General features: G+C 40.1%; 1 non-coding gene across 1 annotated transcript; it reads right to left on the bottom strand.

Annotated features, from left to right (window-relative positions):
* Positions 1-308: 308 nt before the first annotated feature.
* Positions 309-415, bottom strand: LOC142182396 (small nucleolar RNA R71). Its single transcript, XR_012711231.1, has one exon. It is a non-coding gene; the product is annotated as a small nucleolar RNA R71 (small nucleolar RNA).
* Between the last annotated feature and the right edge of the window lie 21,235 nt (positions 416-21,650).

Raw genomic sequence — 21,650 nt, 5'->3', positions numbered from 1 at the left:
TGACATTACCTTTCCTTCACGAATCAAGTTGAAGCAAGGGTTGCTCCAAACCGTTCAGAACTGTTGTGTCTTCAGAGAAAAGCCAAACAAAGATCCAAACAACCATCTAATGGACTTCAAGGATATTATGAACACATTTCAACACGATGGTGTGTTACAAAATGTATTTTATTTAAGGACATTCCCCCTTCACACTCAAAGATGATGCAAAGCAGCGGCTTCGAAACTTGCCCCAAAGATCAATTAGAACATTGGAGGAGATCAATAGAAAATTTCTTAATAAGTATTTCTCCTCAGCTAATACGGGCAAGTTTAGAAGAGAAATCCATAATTTCTGCCAGAAAGATATTGAAACTGTGTTTGAAGCATGTGAGAGGTTTAATGAATTAGTTCAAAGGTGTCAACATAGCGGAATTGAACTCATGATGCAACTCCAGGATTTTTGGGATGGATTGACATCAGCCTCACCAAGAACATTGAGAGATGTAGCAAGAGGCCCATTGATAAAGACTCACAATTCAAGATAAGTTGTCTGAGGACGCAAATCAGTGGCCCTCTGAGATTGCTGAAAGAAGAAGATCAGCTAGTGTTCACCAAGTTGATGCTAACACATATGTGCAGGTACAACTTGATATCGTGGCCAAAGAAATAGGGAGTCTAAACTTAGCCTCGATACATAATAAGCCTCACGCAGCATGTTGTCGTGCCCCCTTTTTCCCTCTTAACATCGGAAAATCGGGTTTATGATATTTGGGTATGGGACAAGTCATTCCTTTTGGGAATTGGGTTTGAATTTGAAGAGTCGTCACCTAATGATTTAAGGTACATTAGGACACCTATAGGGTTTATTTCTAAGTTGGTTTGATAACCAGAGATAGGGTAAGGGCTTGAAATTATCCTAAGGGGAAGGTGTTAGGCACCCCTCAAGATCCACTAGTGTGGTTCCCGGCCAGACAGTTTTGTGAATTTTGTACAATTAGAAAATAGAAAAGTATAGGCTCAAATAGTAGGATATTTAGGTTTCAACACATAAGGGTTTGAAAACAACTATTAAAAGATGAATTTTGAAAAGGAGTTATAGTTTACACATATTTGAGAATGTAAAAAGCAGGGTGGGGGGTCCTAGGTTTGTTTATAATCTCGTCAGGTATGTCATCTTCTTCCGAATCCATGTCCATTTGTTGCATTGTCTCATTGCATGTCACAGTCATTGGTTCATCAAGACAAGTAATAGTAATGCTGTATATGTAAAGTAAAAAGAGAAAACGATAATGAGTGTTGATTCATAAGAAAAGTCAAAATGCTTTGATAAATTGCATAACTGTTTTGAACATTGAAGATCTTGTTGCGGGAATTGAAAAATGCAAAAAGAAAATCATTTATTAAAAACAATGGACAATGCTTGTTTTAGCCTTGTTACCCCGAGGCTCATCAGACTCTAGTTGTCCTGATTGACCAGTTATTGAGGCATGCCCATCTGCTTACAGCCTGTATGGAAGGGCCTTCCTTCCCCTCCTCCTTGAGAACAACACAACAGTCCATGACGTTGTCCTCTTGGATCAAGTTCTTCACCGCTACCAGTGCTTCTTCTTCATCTAACCCATAAACAATGTCGCCATGTTGGAAAGTTTGCTCCAGACGTGGTATTGGCTTCTCTAGTGGATAGTAAGGACCGCGCCATGGCGGCGACCAATTGTTGACCCAGGTATATTCATATCCCAGACCGAAAGTAATGCCATGTTTCTTGAGTTTTACGGGCTTAACGATTCCTTGGAGGTTCTTGCCGATCCCCTTGCCAAGTTCGTACCCACTCCAATTCATTATACTCTTGATGTTGTTATCGCACCATTTGTCTTTGTCAATAGCATTGACCCGTTTGATGTGTTGGTAAGTCTCTCCACCCAGCTTCCTTCTCCCCTCGATCACCGAAATGGTCTGGCAACTTTATATAGGGTTGCTACCGTCGCCATGAATGATCACTTATTAGTGATTCCATTCGAACTTTACGGCCTGATGCAGTGTTGATGCTACTGCCCCAGCAACATGAATCCATGGCCTTCCTAATAGTAAGTTGTAAGATGCTGGCACATCTATCACCTGGAAGTCGACATCAAACATTCATGGCTATTCTGGCAAAGGACTGCACGAGACAAAAGATGGAGCAATCAGTGTGAAAGCCTTCGACGGACTATTATCCCTTTACTCAGTTCTTGAGCGTTACCAATGGACAAATGTCGAGAATGGAACCTCCATCAATTAGGATTTTGGTGATGAAATAGTCTTTGCATTGTACGGTGATGTGTAGTGCTTTATTGTGCCCCAACCCTTCAGGTAGCAGCTTGTCCTTATGAAAGGTGATCTTATGGCTCTCCACCACTTCTCCTACCATGTTAGCCATTTCCCCGCCTATGATATTGCTTGGTATGTATGCTTCACTCAGCACCTTTAACAGAGCATTCTTGTGTGCCTCAGAATTCTGCAGCAAAGAGAGAATGGATATTTGTGTCGGCGTCTTATTTAATTGGTCGATGGCCGAATACCCTTGGCCTGTATTTTCCTCCAGAGGTCATATGGACCCGTCTCAATGATGGGTGGCCGATTTGAGGCCTGCTTGCTCGATTCAGCTAGATATTCAGGGGTATAGACTCTACCAGTTCTTGTCATACCCTGTGCTGCAACAGTCTCTTCGAACCTGACTTGCCTTTCCTCCTTGCCTCGGCTGTATAGTCTCAGGGTACAGCCTTTGTATGGAATAGTGTCATGGTCGACATTACCACTAGGATTGGCATTACTATCCTCACTACAAACGGAGCATGTGCCTTGGGTGGAAAAACTGCAATCTCAAATGGTGCGGGTGCATTTGCTAGAGACACGTATTCGACCTCAATTGGCGCCGGTGCCTTTGCAGATGAATTTGCTTCAAACTCAAGTGGCACAGACATATTCACCTTAGCGTCCTCAAATGGTTGAATCTGGACTATGATTGGATTGAGAGTAACTATTGGCTTCTTTGGATCATCGCCTTCTGCGATTAACCCGATTGATCCCTCGGGCTCCAAATCATCTTCTATTTCAATCATGTGGATACCCACACCCTTATGGTTCTGTAGAGGGTTGTTTCGGACATTTTGAGTGGGTTCCTTTGCCACAATAATCTTGTTATCAATCAAGGACTGGATCTTGTCTTGCAAAGAACGACATTCATCGATGGTGTGCACTTTCATGCTAGAGTGGTATGCACAGGATTTGTTTGGTTTAACCCACTGAGAAGGATTCTCTAGGGTTGCAGCAGGGATGGGGGTGACATAACCAGCAACTTTGAGTCTATCATACAATTGGTCAATGGGTTCAGTAATGGTTGTATATTGTTTTGGAGGTCTGCGATCAAAATTTGGCCGATACCTAGGGAATTTTTGGCATGCAGGAGGTGATTGATAGTGGGATGATTGAGAATTATAGGTTTGGTAGACATGAGCGGGTTGGAAGTATCTGAGTGAAGTAGGTTGATATGTAGGAGGTAGAGGTGACTGATAAGTTGGTGGTGGAGCTTGGTATGAGGGTGAGGGTGCTTGGTAGTTCGGAGTTGGCTGATATTTGAGTAGAGGTGTTAGGTAAGTTTGGTATTTGATGGGAGATTTGGTCCTTTGTGCAACCATCACGACCCTTACGTCCCTTTTCTTGGACACAACACCAGATTGTAAGGCCTTATTTGTAGCTTGCAAGGCCTAGAAGTTTGTAACCATGCCGCTTTTGATACCTTATTTAATTCTCTCACCCATTTTGATAATGTCGGATAATTTGTGGTTCTCGATCATCATTAGGCGTTCATAATACTACGGGTCCTGATCCCGGACAAAGAACTTGTTCATATGTTCTTCTTGTAAAGCAGGTCTGACCTTGGCAGCTTTGGACCTCCAGCGAGTGGCATACTCGCGAAACGTCTATGCGGGCTTCTTCTTTAGATTTTGAATATTGAATACATCTAGCGCATTCTCTGTATTAAACCTGAACCTGTCTATGAAGTCGGACGCCATGCCTACCCAACTTGACCACTTCTTTGGATCTTGGCTGATGTACCAAGATAATGCATCTTCTTTCAAATTCCTCATGAATATCTTCATGCGGATTCTCTCATCTTTCCGTACTCCAACCATCTTTTCGCAGTATGTCCTCAGATGGACCCTTGGATCACCCGTACCATCAAACATTTCGAACTTGGGAGGTTTGTACCCCTCGGGCAGTTCGACATCAGGTTGTATGCAAAGATACTCATAGTTCAGCCCATCGATTCCTTTAGTTCCTTCAACGCCCTGAATTCGGCTAGTCAATTTCTTAAGTTTCTCAGTCGGGCTTCTGATAAGCGGATCCTTTTCATCAGACTCAGGTGTGCCTGGGATAGGTTGGGTAGAGTGTGTCATGGTCTCCATATAGATGAGGGTGTTATGGTTGCCTAGTGTGTGGGTGTGAAAATGGTCATTTGTGGAGTTTTGAGGCTTTCGGATGAGTAGTGGATTGTTGTTTGGGATATGGCAGGTGTTGCATTGAGTTTTTGGTGGAATGGTGTAATGGTGAGGAGAATGATGATTCTGTTGCATTGGGATATTTTGAGGAAGTGTAGGGTTCTGAGTTTTGGGGAAGTTGATATCTGTGGTGTTGAGGGAAAATGACTGGTTTGCCAGATTCCGAACCTGATCGAGCTCTTCTTGGAATTTCAGCAGCTTCGGTTCAAGTTGGGATACACTCTTCTAAGGAACCTGAGTACCATGGCCATTAGTAGCCTCTACCCATTCAGTTGGATTCTCCTTCATAATGTTGTTCAGATCTTCCATTTTGCTTGTGTTCTTGTTTCTGATAGGACTAAGAGGAGGAGTGGGTGGAGGGCCCCTGGATCTCGTAGAATAAGATGATGATGCCAGAGTGCACGAACTAACCTTTGGGGAGGGGAATAATAAAATAGAAAATAAAACAAAAGGGAATCAAATTAGTGCGGATTATAAAATCATTGCGGTATTTAAACACATAGTGCAGAATGTAAAACGTGTCCTAATCTGGGAACCTCTTTGTGCTCGAGGTAGGCCTAGCGAAAAATTATTTTGGAGAACTTAGAATGCTAAATGCCTCATTTTATTGGTAAAAAATAAGACGAATCCCAAATTGACACTAAATAAACAGGAAAATAAAAGTCACTAATGGCCATTGGCCTTATTACATTTATAAAGCGAAAAGGTAAACTCCTATCTATTTGGTCCAAGAAGGACCTTCCTCAGGTTGAATGTTCTCGTTTATCAAATCCTCCAGTTCACGTAGGTTCACCAGTAAAAATGCCTTTGCCAAATGTTCTCCTTCATTTCCCTCAGCGTCTTGGCAATCGGCGACTCTCTTCCTCACCTTTCCTTCCAATTCCAACAGGCTGTATTCCAAATATTTCAGCTTTTTGCTGGATTTGGCGGCCCTCTCTTTTCATTCATTGATTTGGTCATTTGACGAAAGATTCCTCCACAAGTCTAGCAATAGTGAGGGTGTGCTAACCATACCGAAGCTGGGGACCTCGTTCTTCATATTTCTGCAAGGTAAACAAGATTAGGCCCTTACCCCCACCAGACTCGACTATTTAATATCAACAATTAGCATGAAGCATTTAGTTCTCCACATAAATGTACAGAACGTGACGACGTTCATTTCGCTTTAGGGAAACGCGGTGGACTTCTGGACAAGGCTATCTTAAAGGATCATTATGCGGACAACATAACTCACCCGGCTAGGTTTGACCATGATGCATGCACAACTTAAACAGAGTAAGTTTCTATGGGGTTTTGACTGGTACCCTTGAGCGGACAACTCAAGGGGGGATGGCACGGAACTATCGACTGCTCCACTGATCGACTAATTTTACTGCAAATATGCCTTTCCGAATTTAGGGGGTAATGATATAGGAAGAGCGCAACCACTCATTAAAAGCGTTGCTATAGTATTTGTTTGGCACGAGTGGAGTATGATGTTGAGCATGATTATGCAATAACTAAAAGCATGTTAGAATGTATTTGCACGTTAGGAAAGCGATAAATACAACAATTTCATAATTTAAAGCGGCAATAAAGGAAAGAAACAAAGAAGACATGTCAGTTTCGTAATTGAAGAAGGAATTAAATGCTTAAGGAAATTTAAACAAGTGATTGCAGATAAGGGGGTACAAATTCACAAAATAATCTGAAATGTTAAAAGCCTAAAATCCCCAGTAGAGTTGCCATGTTATCGTGTCCCCTTTTCCCTCTTCACATCGGAAAATCGGGTTTATGCCATTTGGGTATGGGACAACTCATTCCTTTTGGGAATTGGGTTCATATTTGAAGAGTTGCCACCTAATGATTTAAGCTGCATTAGGACACCTACAGGGTTCATTTCTAAGTTTGTTGGATAACCAGAGATAGGGTAAGGGCTTGAGATTATCCTAAAGGGAAGGTGTTAGGCACCCCTCAGGATCCACTAGTGTGGTTCCCGGCCAGATAGTTTTGTGAATTTTGTACAATTAACAAATAGACAAGTATAGGCTCAAATACTAGGAGATTTAGGTTTGAACACATAAGGGTTTGAAAATGACTATTAAACGATGAATTTTGAAAAGGAGTTATAGTTTAAACATACTTGAGAATGTAAAAAGGAGGGATGGGGGTCCTAGGTTTGTTTATAATATGGATCACATCAATGCAATACCCGGTATGACACTCCTCAGAAGAGGGGATACACGCGATATTAGAGCACCGGTCATCATATCCATATCTACCCTTCCCACCCCATTAAGGTATTAAAGCGCGGACTGGTCTCGACCTCTATTGCATGCTATCACCCGTCCCATTCCTATCAGTCCCGGAAGGATTTAGGACTACTATTCCTATAAGAGGGAGGATTTTAAGCTGAATCTTAAGTTTAAAGGTAAAAGTCTAGAGCGGCACACAAAACATGTAGGACTGCATTTTTAGGGGAAACATATAAACAATTTAAAGGCTTATGTACACCTCCGCAAATAGAGCATATAAATAGCATGACTTCAACACAGTTAGGGTCAGAATTTAAAGTACAAAGTCAGGGTGTTTAAAGTGTTGAAGCAGACCAAATTTATTACATAACTCGGATAAGAAGTCTGAACCAGGCCTGCCTACTGGTTGTAGCAATTTCTAATTAAAAAGGCAGATTTAGTTTTATCATTATTATCTAAAGCTTGCCTAGGCGTGTAATGGTGATGCCTTATAAGCATGATATCTATCGCTGATTAAGAGTAAAGTAAGACAGTGATTAATTTTTAAATGAGCGATTTGGATCCTATAGGCATTCTTTCTAATCGTACTAATTAAGAGGAGTAGGTTATTAATATGATTCAGACGGACATGAGTCAAACTGATTTTTAACTAAGCTGGTTTTAGATGTTATAGGCATGATCTCTATTATAGCTGATTTTAATTCCTATAGACATTGTATCTAAGTATTAAAGGCTGATTTGGTCTTATAGGCATGATATCTAATTGAACACGAAGTGAAGTAGGCAGGATTTATTTGATCAAAGCGAAATTCCTATAGGCATAATTTCTATAAAAAATGACTTTTAATCCTATAGGTATGATTTCTATTTGTGTGAAAGGAAAGCATGCAGAATTTCATTAAACCAAAGCAGATCCTATATGCATGTTCTCTAACAGATCATATCGAGATACACCCCATAGACATGTTATCTACCCTTCTAATCGCTAAAGCATGCATAATCACCCTATCCCTTTCCACTAGCCAACCCAATATTTGTTACAAATTATTACAGACCAAATGATTGAATTACATCAGAAAAGGTGCAAAATAAGAAGTTACTACCATAGGAAGCCTGATTCTGACTTCCTCTCTGAGTTATGGAATAAACCACCTCAATGCCAATGATGTTTCAAAGCCTTTCTCATGATAGGTGTGTCAAAGTTCCCTAAGGACCTCATGGGATCCCAGCAGTGCTCACACCAAGGTTTGCATAACCAGACAGAAACGAGAGTGTGGAAGGGCCAGCCCTTGTGTGTCCAAGCTCAGAGGGAGCTCAAGTGTCCAAGTTCAGAGGGGCAGAACCTGAATTCTAGGAATATAGTGAAAGTGCAAAACATAGTTAAAAAAGAGTTTGTTTAAAACCGGACTGACAAGTCCATTTTGAAAGTAATTAGTAGCAGAAGTGTTTAAAATTAGTTGGGTTAATGAACAAAACTCAAACACACAGAATCAATAGTCACACAAAGGGGTCAAGGGGTTTTGGGAATAAATTATATGAAGCATATGACCCCGGTAGGGGTCAGGTTTGGTCATGCACAGGAATAGCTGATGCTGGCATACCCACAAACTAGCCTGAAAACACAAACACATAGAGGGGATATGGGGGTTTGGGATTCCTAAGTCAGCAAACACATAACAAATGACTGACAGAGTACGCACATAAGGAAGAATTAATTTAAAGGGGAAGAGAATATATTACAACATGCTAGTAATATAACTTAACTGCAGAAACATAAGAAGGAGTAGAGAAGAATGAAAGAAATTGGAACAATCAAAGAAAAATGTTGTTGTTGTGGCGTTAAAAAATTAACTAGGACATACCAGTAGAGAAGCAAAGTGTAGAAAGGAAAAGTAAGCAAGATTCCACAGTCTAGCCTTGGCTTTCAGCCGGCTAGACAAAGTAGTAGCACAAGTAGTAGTAAAGAAAGAGAGTTTTTTTGAGTGTAAGTGTATGTTCGGGACTCAAAATTGTTCATCTCTTTGAAAGAAGAGAGTGAGGGTATTTATAGTTTTGAAACCGAGTGAAAAATAATATAATAAGTAAAGTCTTAACACAGACATGGAAATAATTACAATCAGAATCAATTAACATAAGTGATTCCATTTAATTAAGGAATCACTGCTTAAACGGATACTAACGGGTTTAATTAAGGAAAGAAATTAGTTTGGGACAAATTGATTATTTCCATATAAGTGGGTAGTAAAAGCATGAAGTAAATATTAAAGTCTAAGTACAAAATATGCTAAGTTTTGGGAGAGGATTCAGTAAGATCAAACATCACAGTAAAGGAAAGGGATCAATTAATTTTAAACCAATGAGTAAAAAATTAGGGTTTATAAGGGAACCCTTTGCAATCAGTCGTAAGATTGAGGGAGTAAGAATCAATCAAGAAAGTGTCATGATTATGCACCTCAACATCTAAATAGCAATGAATGAACAGGCATGCAAGGTCAAATATGTTGACAAAAAAAAGGCAACACAAACATACAGTAGCAGTAGAGGTAAGTTGGGATTCAGTAGTAATAAAAATATTCAAAGCACAGTAGTCAAGTAGTCACATAGAATCAACAGTGAAGAAGAACACAATAACAGGTAAGAGGGTTAGAAGCAAGTAAAGGTCTCACAGTAACAAGTGAGGAAAACACTTTTAATAAATTAGGGCTTTGATAGTAGTCGAGTTTAAGAGATGATAAGAAATCAAATCAGGTAAGTCAAACAAGTAAAAGAAAGTCAAAAACAAAGAACTTAATTTAAACAAACAATTTCAGAACTCGGATGAGACCAAAGAGGAATCAGGGTTTTCAACATGCTGAATCAAGTAGAAGGAAAGCATAACAAGTTGTTTGAAAATAGTAAAATCGTAAAACAACACCAAAAATAAGAGAAGATATCTTTTAAAGAAGTTAAGAGAAACCTTAATCAATGAAAAATGAAAAGTCCTTTTAAAAGAAAATCGAAGAACCTTCAAGAAAACACTTAAGAGGTTCGTAATAAGTATAGATCTAAGATAGATCTTATGTATAAGTTGGCATTACGTGTTGTATTCTACCTACTTCATAACAGCCTCTACGACTCAACTTTCTATGATATAATGATAAGAAAAGATATGTTATGTTGGTACTCGATTGAGTAAGGTACCAGGTGCCCGTCGCGGCCCATCAATTTGGGTCATGACAAAAGTGGTGTCAGAATAGTTCTCTTCTAGGGAGTCTACAAGCCATGTCTGGTAGAGTCTTATATATGGGTGTGTCGTGCACCACACTTATAAGTAGGAGGCTACAGGGCTTTTAGGACTGTCACTCTTTCTTCTTACTCTAGATCGTGTGGTAGAGCTCAGTTGTAAGAAATCAATTTCCTAACCTCTATATTATTCATAATATGATGATGCCAACATCCACAAATACGGTTGGTAAAAGACATGGATATGGAAGATTGAGTCAGAGGAACTCGACTTTGCATCATGCTTATGATAAGTAAATGTGAGGTCCTCAGCAGATCATATGCATACTAAAAAGTGTAAGCCTTTTGATGAGGAACCTTGAGGCAAGAATAGCTATCCAACTTAATGATGAAAAACAATGAGAGATTCAGAAGATAAATACAAGTTCAACAAGCAAAAGATTCAAGCTAAAGAAGAGTACAAGGCGCCCTGTTAATAAAGATTATCCTTATTTACCATTCAAGAAGAGAGATATAAGCATTTTGAGTTACCTTCAATAGTAACAGAGGTATGTATAGTTGACCACACCGATCGGATTTATGCTCTATGGGAGCTAACCAGTACGGTTTAAGAGAAGGCCATAATACCACGATCCGGTCGGTGTCTGAGTGAGCCAAAATGGTGGATGAATTGTTTGCGTTAGTTGAAATTTCCGAAGGATAGCACAAACATGGTAGTGGATCTCCTTGTGAGACACCGGGATGGTGCACTCTATAATAGTACATCGAGATATGAGTGCTACAAAGATAGGCACTAGAAGCCTTGAAGGGATAAATATTACCTTTGTATGGCTTCCATCGCTAGTAGAGCAAAAATACTTGGCAAACCGAAGAACCAAGGAATGGAGCAAGAGGAGCTAAAAAGAAAAGAATGTCCTATTGAAGTTTTCAAAAGAAAGTGATAGGCAGAAATATTAGTAGGGAAATAAGGAGAGAGATAAGGAAGCATTATGAATATGGTGTGATACATAGATGACAATGGTAGAAACAATAATAGTATTACAAAGTCTATAGTCTGGTGAAGGAAGAAACAAGAGGTGATAGGCCTTGAGACAACAAAAGAGTATAGGCCATAAAATCATATCCTCATTTCGAGAAATAATTTCGTGATTCTAACGTGATTACCCGGAGGAAAAGTTAGACCCTAGAATAATAGAAATCGGTATAGGCTGGCTAACAAGATAAACTAAATATGAATTAGGGACTAAGAGATTTGACAATGGTCAGCATCATGAGAATTTCATATTGCATTTCGGCGATATTACAATGGACAACAGAAGAAGACTTATGAGAAATTCAGAGAATGGTCATTCAGGAAGACACTTCCCTAAAGCAAGCAATGTGAGCAAAGTTAAGCTTAAGGGACTATATTTGCCAGATACACAAAGTGTCACCTTCACGAGTAAGGAATTTGTTATCATTGGCACATAAGAATTACCGCCAGGCAAGTAAGGGTCATCTCTAATGTGAGAAGACACCAAAGATGAAAAGGTAAAACATCTATAGGCCAATCATCGTAGCGCTAAATATTAATACTCCCCTAACGAGGGAAATATGTAGTATATGACATTAAGTCAGAATTTAGTGGTTCTAGTAATTATAGAAAGGTAAAGGAAGAATGTGATAAAATGAAAAAGGGACGAGATTGCACTTATTCAAAGCCTACATATATGCTACGATTCCAGAGCATATGCAAACACGACGTCAAGTAAAGGAAGTAAGGGTTCATGCTCGGGATTTTATGGATAAATAAGTAGCCAGTGCGAAAGGTAAGTTAAGACATAGGAAATAACCCAAGAAAGATTACACAGAGTATTCATATGAGAATGGACCAACGAGTAGTTAGTAGTTGATTCAGGAAAATTCTAGTTATAGCTAGACGAGAGGATAAAGATAAATCAGCAGATCAGTGCAAGATAAACACAGGGAACCCCAACATGGGGAATTCATCCTCCCAGTAATAACATTGTAATACTTGATATATATTTGTATAATAGTTAGGGAAGTTAAAAAGGTACCGTATGAGTATTACAGAAATAAAGAGAATGCCACTAAGAAGATAGTCAAAATATCCGTTCAGAAGCAACCCTACAAGCACAAGAGCGTGGGGGTAAGTATCTACGAATAATTAGAGGCGAGGAAGAACATCAAAAACTCCATTGGGTATACAAAGTAATAAGCTTGTAGCTTTACAAGAGTCAGAGGGTCCTCGTTATGTACTACAATGGAAGACTGGCTGAAGAAATAAGAAAAAAAGGCTTCAACCTAAACATAGAAACTCGAAGTAGAAATGGTCATGCAAAAGCAGTCTCACTACAAAAATTGTTCGCACTCCAAAATAAAGTGGAACCTACCGTGGCCAATGAACCGTAAGAAAAATTGAAGGTAATATTCGAGACCATATGAGTTGCACAAAAAAAAATCCGGCATGCGCGGGAACTAGGATAAGTTAAGTATGCACGCAACAAGGGGGCAGAAAGACCAGAAAAAGTAATTGAGTAAGTTTAAAAAAAGCCGAGATGGAATTAAAGGAATTATTAGACCAATGATCCAGAGTTAGTACTTTATGGATACACTCAAGATTTTTGAGTATTATCCATGTAGCATATATGTTGACAATCATACAGCCTTAGAAGACTCTCGTATAAGTTAAAAGAATGAATTGAGCCTAGGGCATATACAAAGGATTTAGTTGTTAGAAGATTGTATCATGGATATTCCCTAACACCCATGAAGGGATAGGGTAATGAGTAATGACAGGAGGCGCAGATTGGAAGATAGCTTAATCCTATATAAAGGCCGATTAGAAGGAAGAGGAAACTAAAGGGTTACACCAACTAAGTAAATCAGGAGTCTGAGTATTGGACGCAGAAAATTATAGACATCATGATTGAGAACATTGCAGAATCACTCTTAATATCATAGGTACAAGAGAGATAGTACAACAATCATATCCTATAACGGCTCTATGATAAATCCAGTTAGAAGAAGTACCAGCCTCATAAGGAGTCAGTGTGGAGCTCCTACCGGATTGTATAGGCACTAGAGGTGCAAGTATTATAATAGAGCTTCAAATGGTGGATATGATTTATATTATGCGGGGAGGGAGGTTATGAAAGAAAGATAGAAGAATGTAAAGTGATATTTTAAATGCAGAAGGTTGTGAATAGTCCATGCTATGGATAAAAGGCTAGAAGCATGGGGATTCAGTATCCAGGAATAATAGTGGAATCATCAGTAGCATATCTTCCAGCCTATGGTCTAGGTATCGAGAGTCCTAGTCAAGAGAATAAAAAAGATATAGAGACGATGAGGTCTCGCTTGATGTTCCAAAATAATACAAGGAAATCTATGGTAAAGCAAGATTACGAGCAATATAAAGGGATATATGTAGGCCGCAAGCTAAAGTAGGATAAAGCGACAAGGTTTTAGGAAGACAAGAGTAAGAACAAAAGGGTGAGTGAGAAAGTGACGAGAATAAATAAGTTCTCGGGATTAAGCCCATGAAAATAAGAGAACTAATGGGTTCTCTAAGTTATAGAAGGCTCAATATAGCTGAAAGAACTCAAAAGTAGACTAAGACTAGCAAGATTTAGAAGAGATGGAATGCTGCTCTGGTAGTGAAATAAAGGTGTAACTATGACAGATAAAAGATAACGATTGGGACTTCGATTTAATAATGATTTGAAGAAAAAAACGGGGAGAAAGAGAAAAGATTTGCGGACGATACGAGATCAGAATAGCCCGATAAGGTGAATCACATCGCGATACTATGAAATACGATTATGGAAAACACTTCATATATTCGTTGATGAAATGTAAGCCCTAGTGGCAATGTATTACGTAAGAAGTTTCAAGTGACCAATGAAAGATTGAAGATCAACATTGATGTGGATCAACAATGGATGAATAAAAGTTATAAAAATATGAGATGAGATTAGGCTGTCACTCTTAAGATGAACATTAAAAGACTTAGATTTATACTTATAGGATAAACGACGAAAGTAACCTGGAGTTTGGTAGTATGACCTATCTTGACATAGTAAAGTCATACGAATAGATAACTGGGTCTATGAAACAAGATATAGCAATATTTATAAGTTCAACAAAGTACCGAGCAAAGAAATTCAGTACACCTATAGATACCGAGAGGGACATCTTATCAAGTTCTATATATGATCCCAAAGTAAGGAAAGGTGATTGGCTAAAAGCTAAAGGAAAGAGTCCAATAGGCGCACATAATAGGAAGAAGTCGTACATGCTGCATGACAAAAGGTAGCAATAGTTACAAGATTAGACAAATTCCGACCACAAGTCATGGTGTGAGAAGGAGACCTAAATGGGGGAATGCCCTGGCATTTGGATTTACTCATAGAACAAGTTTTCAAGATGGAAAGAAGAGTACAAAGTATCCGGCAGACATAAGTTACGAAAATGATAAGTGCACCAGTCAACATTCGAGGACGAATGTTCCAAAGGAGGGAATGATGTTACACCCCACGTTTTCATGCGTGAAAGTATGCCATACGTAAAGTGATGAAAGTGCAGAAATGAGATATTATATTTCATATTTTCATATGTTAAAGTGTTGTTGTACGTTAAAGCTTCGTCGTAAGATTAATCGACGTAAATTCAGGAATGAGATTTATTTTGGGATTATAAGTATTACACTATTTAAAATAAGTGATATGTAAATCCATGAAAGTGAAAGGATAAGCAAATCAAAGAAAAGGAATTTCGTCCAAGTTTGGCATGTTGGGATAAAATACGGGTCGAGCATTAATGCCCGATATTTACGGAATAGTAATATACAAGGTACCGTATGACAAGTATAGTAGGATATATAAAGTGTATTAAAAATAAGTAGAATTTTAAGTAATTTTAGACAATTCTTAATTATGTGGGTATTTGGTTAATTATTGATTAGTGGAGAATTACCAAGTCAATAAAGAAATTGGTAATTATCTAAGATATTTGGATAAGTCTTGGGGATGTCACGTGGCAGCAATACAATGTCCAAATTGTGACTCTTGATCAAGTTTCATTAGGTAGCTAATTATTATGCTAGTTACACACTACTCCATTGCTAAGATATTCAATACTATAATCAGATGGAGGTTTGGCACCTTAGAACTAAAATCGCATAGAAAAGTCCTACAAAAATTCCTTCAAACAGAACGTTAGAAATCCCTACAAAGTTTTCAACAAAAAAATTCTTTCAATCCAAAAACGATAGCCTTCATGTGATAATTATGAAGCACTACAAATCATAACGTTAGCCGTTATTCAAGTTTTCAACAAAAACGTGAGTTCTTGCAACCTTTTCCATGAACATCATACGGATATTTTCCTACTCCATGTATGATAAGGATACCCCTTCTTTCCTTTTTGCATGATCCATATGAAATAAAAGAAATGACCAAATGAACAATTTCCATAAATGACTCTAATCTTAGAAATACTAGAGATGCTTATGTTCTTGATTCCCCGTGTGAATTAATATTATATCTTCTATGGGTCTCAGAAAAATACGTATTTGATAATGTTTATCCGAAAGGTATATTTATTTTTATGGCAATCCGAGGAAATATTATTAATGTATTTCTTATGAATTTCATGCATTTATACATGTACATTGACCCATGACAAGATGGCATTATATACGTGTATATATTTATAATATATGTTGTGTACGGTAAAATTGGAGGGTCCAATTTTCCGTCATTATGATGGGTCATAAGCATATTTCACAAGGTTCGAGACTAGGGTCGAGGCTCACCCTCGAGGGCTACCGATGCTCGACCTCGGGGCAACACAGACCAACTGCTATTATGTAAAGGCGGGGAGTTCCCAAGGCACACAACTAGGGCTGATGAGGTCTAGTAAGCTAAGTTCAGACCCGAATCATGGTGTCAACTAGTTGTCTCATCCCCATATCTTTGTAATTAATGCACTTGTACTATGTTGGGATTCCCCCTCCTATATAAAGGGGATCCTTTTTATTTTGGAGTGTTCTGTTGCTCCATACTAAATATACTAGAACATTCTCTCTGCTTTCTAACACATTCTCTTGGTTTCATTATCTTATTTATTGCTCATTATATTGTTTTCTATTTATTGGTCATCATTTATTTCTTATTATTGGCCATAAGAGCCGTCTTTGATTTGTTTATAACTGTCATTCCTCATCAATCATCTTCGATAGCTCCCAGCCGAGCTTTAGACTCGACCCCGATGCCCTCGAACAGGCAAGCTCGAGACCCCGATTGATAGCGATTCGGTTTGATTAACCCCTCATCCTTAAGCACTTATTTCATTTCTTAGTCTTTCACATAGCATCAACTTCCTTACAACTAGCATAAAAATATATCATGTATTTTTAGAACGACTAAATCAAATTTAATTGTTATTACCATTTTCACGGTAAACATATGTATGTGGGGCTAAGAATAATAGTGATTATTATCTTGCTAGTTTTACTACACAACGCAAGTTATCTTTCACGATTTTTCTTGTCCAAGATCTTTGATTTTAGGTCAATATGCTTAAACTAGTAAGCGTGCTTGAAAACAGCAGCCTCAAAAACTATGGGAAGGGCGGTACAGTTACTCCAGGTATGGGTGTGCCACCAAGAAACCCTGAGAACACACCAGAGCCGATTCCTAAGGGTACAACCTCATGCGATGTCCATGGCGTTATCGCCGGTCCTCACATTAACTAGAAAGCGCACCGAGAAACTCAGCAGGAAACTCGAAAACATCCAACCTGGGAAAAAAGAGAGATTCCTTGGCATGTTGTTCATATGATTGTCGGGGGGACCGACATTCCCCAAGGACCCGTGATCAAAAGGATAAAAATGTCCGCTACAATCGAGGGGCCGATCCGAGACCGCATGATCAAAAGCACCCTCACATTCAGCGAGGATGATCCCGAGTCCTTGGCAGAACCACATAACGATGCACTGGCAATTTAATCCCTTTTAAGCAACGTTCAAATTAAATGTGTGCTCGTAGATCCAGGCAGTTCGGCCAACGTAATCAGGTCAAAGGTAGTAGAACAACTCAGGTTATTTAACTAAATTGTACTTGCCTCCCGGGTCCACCACGACTTCAACATGGCCGGCGAATTAATGAAAGGAGAGATCGTCCTCCCGGTTGATGTGTCCGGTACAGTTTAGAATACCAAGTTCCATGTCATCATTGGTGACATGAGGTAAAACGCATTGCTTGGCAGGCCTTGGATACACATCATGAGAGCGGTGCCGTCAACTCTGGACCAGATGATAAAATTTCCAACAAAAGATGGCATAACAACCATATATAGTGAGCAACATGCGACAAAGGAAATGTTCGCAGTTTATTAGGAGGTACCAAGACCCATAAACTCCGCCTCGGATGAGTCTGGGAGCATACAAACCCCCGAGGACAATGAAGAAGATTTCCTTGCTCCTCGAACTTTCGTTGCCCCCGAATAGTGAGATGCAACAAAATCGATAATTGAAGAACTGGAGAAGCTGTTTTGATTGAGCATCTCTCGGACCGAAAAGTATACCTGGGAATGGGGTTAACCCCCAAACTCAGGAAAACACACATTCACTTCATTATTAACAACATCGACTGTTTTGCTTGGTCCCATTAAGATATGACAGGAATCCCGCCGGAAATAACCACCTACCGATTGAGTATTGACCCTAGGTTTAAGCTGGTGAAGCAAAAAAGAAGACCCTAGTCCGAAGTAAAACACGCATTCATCAAGGGCGAGGTAATGAAACTCCTTAAAATAGGGTCTATCAGAGAGGTAAAGTATCCCGAATGGCTGGCCAACATTGTGTTGGTGCTAAAAAAGGGAAATAACTTGAGAATGTGCGTAGATTATAAAGATCTAAATAAGGCGTGCCCTATGGATTCTTTCCCATTTCCTAATATCGATCAGCCATAAGACCCTCACCTTTCTCGATGCCTAATTGGGGTATAACCAAATTCAAATGAACCCCGAGGATAGGGAAAATACTTCGTTCATCATGAAGTATGGTACCTAATTAAATGTTCGATAACCAAATAGGCAAATCCATGGAAGTTTATATTGATGACATGCTAGTTAAATCCCTGCGCGCAGAGGACCATTTGACCCATTTGCATGAAACATTCGACATCCTCAGAAGTTACAACATGAAGCTTAACCCCAAAAAATGTGCCTTCAGAGTGGGTTCGGGCAAATTCTTAGGCTTCATGGTATCGAACAGGGGGATCGAGATCAACCCCGACAAAATCAAGGCCATCGAATAAATCATGGTGGTAAATAATGTAAAGGCCGTGCAACGGCTGACGGGGGCGAATAGCGGTTCTAGGTAGATTCATATCAAGGTCGTCGGACAGGAGTCACCATTTCTTCTCTTTACTCAAAAAGAAAAACAACTTCAAGTGGACTCCGGAATGCCAACACGCCTTAAAGGAACTGAAGAGGTATCTGACTAGTCCGCCTTTGCTCCACACGCCAAAAGAGGATGAAACGTTGTATCTATACCTAGCCTTATCCAAAATAGCAGTAAGTGGTGTGCTGGTTTGAGAAGAGAAAGGTACGCAATTTCCTATTTATTATGTAAGCTGGACCTTAGGGGATGCCGAAACTAGGTATTCGCACCTACAAAAATTAGCTCTTGCATTAATAAGCGCATCGCGAAAACTGAATCCCTATTTTCAATGCCACCGTATCTGTGTTTTAACAACGTACCCTCTCCGAAGCATATTGCATAAGACCGAACTATCGGGATGATTGGCCAAATGGGCTATCAAACTCGAGGGATATGATATCGAATATCAACCCCGAAAGGCCATCAAATCCTAAATTCTGGCAGACTTCATGGCCAACTTCTCACCCTCCCTCATGCCCAAGGTAGAAAAGCAACTCTTGCTAAAATCGGGCGCATCTTCCAGGATATGGACTCTATTCACCGACGGTGCCACAAACATACGAGGATCCGGGCTTGGTATAGTCCTGAAGCCGCCCACGGGTGGCATAATCAGGCAATCTATAAAAACAGCAAAATTGAATAACAATGAAGCCGAGTATGAGGCTATGATTGCAGGTCTAGAATTGGCCAAAAGCCTAGGAGCTGAGTCCGTTGAGGCAAAATGTGATTCACTCATGGTAGTTAACCATGTAAATGGGAGCTACGAGGTTCGAGAAAACAAGATGCAAAGGTATTTGGACAAAATCCAAATCACATTACGCTACTTCAAAGAATGGACCCTGGTCCACATACCTTGCGAGCAGAACAGCGAGGACGATGCCCTCGCAAATCTGGGATCATCTGTTGAAGATGATGACCTACTCCCTAGGGCTGTTATTCAGCTCTCCAAATCCATGGCCGAGGAAGGTCATGTTGAGAACAATTCTACTAGCCTAACATGGGATTGGAGAAATAAATACATTGACTATCTGAAAGACGGAAAATTACCCATGGACCCAAAGGAATAAATGGCCCTGCAAACCAAAGTAGCCCAGTTCTCACTCGATGAAAATGGGACTCTATACAGAAGGACCTTCATTGGCCCCCTAGCAGTATGTCTGGGGGCAGGGGACACAGACTATGCACTCCGAGAAATCTATGAGGGTACTTTTGGAAATCACTCTAGTGCCGATTCCTTAGTTCGAAAGGTGATCAGGGCAGGCTACTATTGGGAGAACATGGAAAAGGACACTAAGGAATTCATCCAAAAGTGCGACAAATGCCATAGATTTGCCCCTATGATTCACCAACCCGACGAACAGCTGCATTCGGTCTTAATGCCATGGCCATTCATGAAATGGGGAGTGGACATCGTCGGACCCCTACTAATGGTTCCAGGTAAAGCTAAATTCATTTTATTTATGACTGACTATTTCTCAAAATGGGTGGAAGCACAGGCCTTTGAGAAGATAAGAGAAAAAGAAGTCATTGACTTCATCTAGGACCACATTATGTGCCGATTCGGGATTCCTTCTGATATAACATGCGATAATGGGAGGCATTTCATCGGAAGCAAAGTAACATAGTCCCTTGAGGATCACAAAATCAAGAGAATCATGTCAACGCCTTACCACCCGTGTGCAAATGGCCAGGCCGAATCCACAAACAAAACTATCCTCCAAAACATAAAAAAGAAGTTGGAAAGCGTTAAAGGAAAATGGAGAGAAATATTGCCCGAAGTTCTGTGGGCATATCGAAAAACTTCAAAGTCAAGCATAGGGGAAATGCCTTTATCTATAGTATATGGCGCCGAGGCCCTGATACTAGTGGAGGTCGGGGAGCTAAGCGCTAGATTCCGACACACCACTGAGATCTCGAACAACGAGGCTATGACCACAGCTCTCGATCTATTAGATGAAAAGCGAGAGGCCTCGCTGGTCCAAATGACCGCCCAAAAGCAAAGGATCGAAAGGTATTACAATAGGAGAACAAACCTTCAACATCTCGGAATCGGGGACTTGGTCCTAAGGAAATTCACCCTCAACACCTGAAACCCTAATGAAGGAAAGCTAGGCCAGAATTGGGAAGGACTGTACCGCTTCCTTGGAGTAATCGGCAAAGGGTCCTACAAGATCGGCACCATGGAAGGCGACCAGCTTCCAAGCAATTGGAACATATCGATGCTGAAACAATACTATTTCTATGGCATGTGTTGCACTCTGTTCCTTTAACTGGATTTTATCCCAAAAAGGGTTTTACCGGCAAGGTTTTTAATAAGGTAACACCCATATGCTACATGAGGAGGACTCAATAAGTATTCAAGGCTTCTTTTGCAATCAACCCCGAATAATGGGGGGCATTCCCCTGGAGGGTCACCAACTTAGAGAAGCCAAGATACGCCAAGAAGGGTCTCGGTAGGAAAATAATATAGCAGGCCAAACGGTCGAACGAACCATGTCCGCATAGAACAACCGAGCCCGCAACGACAAAAACATGTATACTTGTATCAAGTAATCAAAGAATACTTCCCAAACGCATTTAGCATCTCATGAAGCTTGATATTTTTGCAAAACAAAATGGCCCCAGAGCCAAAAAATGTCCCGAACACTCAGGGACTGGCGTCAAAAACTCAAAGGCTATATGACCTCCGGGTACCCCCAGGTCGGATCTCCTACTTCATAAGCTCTCAATGAGGAAACAACAAGATCACAAAGTGACTCCAGAGCCACAGACGTCCCGAACTCTCGGGGATTGGCGTCGAAAACTCAAAGGCTACACGACCTCCGGGTCGGAAACTCCAAAAGCATAAGCCCTCGATGAGGCAATACTAAGTTCACAAGCAATGGCTCCCGAGCCAAGAAACCATCGGCCACTCGGGGACTGCCGTCAATCGCCATATCCATTGACTTATCAAAACCCGAGGCCATAAGACCACATGCGGGCAGCCTCGGTCTCGTAAGACCTGCATAACGCAACAACAATATCTGTAAGACCTCAAACAAGGCATGAACCATACTTGTACAAAGTATCCAAAATTATAAGACCTCAAAGGTATGTAAAACTTGTAAGACCTTACTAAAGGAATAAACCCGATCTCAAAGTTTCGGCTATATATCAAACTTTTAAAACCCTTAAACAGGCATACCCTTGATATAGGCAATGAAACTACTTCACTCGGGACTTAAA

The sequence above is a fragment of the Nicotiana tabacum genome, chromosome 6, assembly GCF_000715075.1.
Source record: "Nicotiana tabacum cultivar K326 chromosome 6, ASM71507v2, whole genome shotgun sequence".
Lineage (NCBI taxonomy): Eukaryota > Viridiplantae > Streptophyta > Magnoliopsida > Solanales > Solanaceae > Nicotiana > Nicotiana tabacum.
Note: the sequence above shows the minus strand (reverse complement) of the source record. Positions and strands in the feature narration are given on the sequence as shown.